Source organism: Octopus bimaculoides, chromosome 26 (assembly GCF_001194135.2).
Source record: "Octopus bimaculoides isolate UCB-OBI-ISO-001 chromosome 26, ASM119413v2, whole genome shotgun sequence".
Classification (NCBI taxonomy): domain Eukaryota; kingdom Metazoa; phylum Mollusca; class Cephalopoda; order Octopoda; family Octopodidae; genus Octopus; species Octopus bimaculoides.
The window spans coordinates 6,231,641-6,235,206 of NC_069006.1; the positions used below are offsets into that span (position 1 = coordinate 6,231,641).

Below are 3,566 nucleotides of genomic sequence, written 5' to 3' on the forward strand. Positions count from 1 at the left end.
GAGAGGGAGAGTGGGAAGAATCAGTAGAGCAGCAGACAAAATGTCTTGTGGTGTTTAGTTAGAGCTTTTGAAATTCTGAGTTCAAATCCTGCTGAAGACAAATTTGCCTCCTTTCATCTGTTTAATAAAGCAGATGACTAATTAATGGAGTCATTAAAGCATCAGATAGATTACTTTGTTGTATTTTGTTCTGGCCCTCTGCATTCTGAGTTCAAATCCTGTTGAGCTCAACTTCGCATTTCATCCTTTCAGGGTTGATGAATAAAGCACCAGTCATGTACTGGGGTTAATTCTTCTCTTTCTCTAACCTGTCTGTGTATCTGCCTCGCCCTCTCTCTAGAGGACATCAACTGTGGGCAGACCTGGAGAGAGAGAGAGAGACAGGCTCAATCAAGTCTAAATGAAAATGCCTGATATGACATGTCATAGCAGTTCTCTTAGGATTCCATCAAGGGGTTGAGGGTCCAATGCTTGGCAAGGTAAAATAAAGTAGTAGTCAAGTGTAATGGGGGTGGGGGTTGCTCCCTTCCTCCAAATTTGAGACCCTGTGTCTATGCAATAAATCATCATCATTTAACATCTGTATTCCATACTGGCATGGGTTGGCTGGCTTGACAAAAACTGACAGGTCAAAGGACTGTGTCAAGCTCTGATGTCTATTTTGGCAAGGTTTCTACAGCTGGATGGCCTTCCTAATGCCAGGTACTCTACATCAGAAATCATCACCATTATTATTATTATTATTATTATGATGATGATGAGGAAAAGAAGGCAGAATGGCAAAATACCTAATAATAAAGAGTCTAGCAGAGAATTTAGTGACAACTCTTAGATGTTATGAGTTCAAACACCCCATGAATTCAATTTCATTCTACAGCCTTTATGGACTAGTATTTCATTGGGGACAAGTTACTGGAGCCAATTAGTTCCATTTCCTGAAACTGGTGGCCTTATACCAATGTTATGACATTCTCCTCCTCCTCCACCCTCCTCCTCCTCCTTCTTCTTCTTCTTCTTCTTCTTCTTCTCCTTCTTAGTATTATTATTATTATTAGGGCGGTGAGCTGGTGGAATCATTAGCATGTTGGGTGAAATGCTTAGTAGTATTTCATCTGTCTTTATGTTCTGAGTTCAAATTCTGCCGAGGTCGACTTTACCTTTCATCTTTTCAGGGTCAATAAATTAAGTACCAGCGAAACACTGGGGACAATGTAACTGATTTGTCCCCTCCCCCAAAATGGCTGCCCTTGTGGCAAAATTTGAAACCACTACTACTACTACTACTACTACTACTACTACTACTACTACTACTACAGTAATATAGTTTCAGAAATAATGAATATTGATGGACTGTCAGATGACATCGACTCTCATTCTCTCTGCATTCTGAGTTCAAATCCCACTAGAGCTGATTTTACTTTTCATCTCTTCAAAATCAATAAATTAAATACTAGTAACATATCAATCAGTATTTTATCAATGGATTAATCAGAAAAGGAAGCGCCATTTTTCTTGACCCTTTGTCAAGGAATGCAAGACTTGTGGGGGGAAGAGGATCTGGCCCAAATGCTAACAAAAGAGAGGACTCTCCAAAAGTATCCAAAGACCAGGTGGTGGGGATGTTAAATTAAGGACTGAATTAGGTTTCACAGCCCAGAACGGAAATCCTTAATTGAGTCTCCAATTCCGGCATAAATATTTGTAGCCTCGTTATCATTGTCTTTATTGAAATTATTATTAAAATATAATAATGGTGAGTGAGCAACCTTTTCACTAATTTCTTAGTTCGTCCGTTGTTGTCGACGATGAAGACAGGGTATCCAGCTGTGGTCAAACAGTTTAATGCATGCTCACTAATCTAATTGGTTAATAAATAAATACATCTTGCATTTGTTCTCACACACACACACACAGAGACACACGTGCGCACGCGCGCGCGCCAAAAAACAAATAATAATAATAATAGAAATTAGAAAAATGAGCAACAGCAACAACATCTAGAATGACATTCATATGGAGAGAGGAAGAAGAGAGCGCGGCATCATTCCAAGGAGAGAAAGTGCTGAATGTGGAACAACAACAACTAGGAAATGGACAGAGATGGAAAAAGAGAAAGAGAAATAACATAGAGAGAGGAGAGAGAGAGAGAGAAAGAGAGAGAGAGGGGGCAAGGGAAGTGAGAGAAAGTCAGAAATCAAAACACTCACCTGTAGTAACCAATAACATCTACGATGAAATGTAGGCAGTATAGCTGAATGCACGTATGATCCATAAATACACTGAAATGACAGAAGAACAATAACGTTGTGATATATCTTAGTCATAACGTTGTGATATATCTTAGTCATAACAACATGAACATCATACACAATACAAACAACAAATAATGTAAGTTATTACATATAAATACATATGCAGACATGGCTGTGTGGTAAGAAGTTTGCTTCCCAACCACATGGTTCCGGGTTCAGTCCCTCTGTGGGGTGCCTTGGGCAAGTGTCTTCTACTATATCTTCTTTTAATTTCTGTCTGCCAAATCTACTTACAAGTCTTTGGTCAGCCTAAGGTTATAAATGGAAGACGCACACACACACACACACACACACATACACACACACACACACACACACACACACGTTTAAAGAAGCATGATATGAAAAGTTGATGTATAATTATGTCTAGGATATAGTGATCATTGAATAATAATAATGATAATAATAATAATAATAATTGGAAATGTCTAACATTTAAGACAACAACATCGTTGTCTGAGTTGGAGTAATTACGAGCAAATACCTAAATATCTTCTTAGCTCAATAACTGTATTTTATTAGAGAATAATTAGGAGAAAATCATATGCAAACGACTTTGTAAGGAACACAAGAAGAAAAGTGAAAGAAAAATAAGACAAAAACCTACAGATTAATTATTTTAGTGTAAGCCAAGATGAAATAGAAATATTATTCTTCCACCTGTGTCAATAGACATTTTTATAGGATTTCAAATCATTTTTTAAAGAATTTTATACACTACTACTACTACTACTACTTAGTTTAACATCTTGGTAAAGTTAGTGCCGAGATCGATCTGAGTGGCATAAAATGTGTGCCATAATGATGCATCAAAACAATCTGAGTTGAAGAATCAGACCAATGAAAGAATTATGTCCTTGCAATCAACAGACACATTTCTCAGATTCCAGGCAAAACCAAAAGCACCGTTGTCCCCTTTGTGACTTCTTAGCAAAATCCATTCCTGGATTCAAATTATATTCATGGACCCATCACAAATAGGTGCAGCTTCTTTTATTTTTAATCCTCTTTTTTAAAAAATCCTTTCCTTCAAACACTTATATATCACAGCTGATGAGAGTGACCATCACAACTACTACTACTACTACTACTACTACTACTACTACTACTACTACTACTACTACTACTACTACTACTACTACTACTTACTAGTGAACGAAGCAAATGTTTCCAAGTCATTCTCTGAAGCAAAGTATTTTACCGGATGAAACAGATTTTTTACCAAAACTATTTGAATATAGATAATCCATTAAA

At 37.1% G+C, this 3,566-nt stretch overlaps 1 protein-coding gene across 1 annotated transcript in view; it reads right to left on the reverse strand.

The window, feature by feature from the left end:
- The window catches only part of LOC106883622 (calmodulin-binding transcription activator 1), a 156,358-nt gene extending 154,080 nt beyond the window's left edge, over window positions 1-2,278 (reverse strand). Inside the window, exon 1 of the mRNA XM_052977093.1 lies at window positions 2,208-2,278. The gene's annotated coding sequence lies outside the window, so the exon portion shown is untranslated. The remainder of the gene's footprint in view (window positions 1-2,207) is intronic.
- Window positions 2,279-3,566: the final 1,288 nt, after the last annotated feature.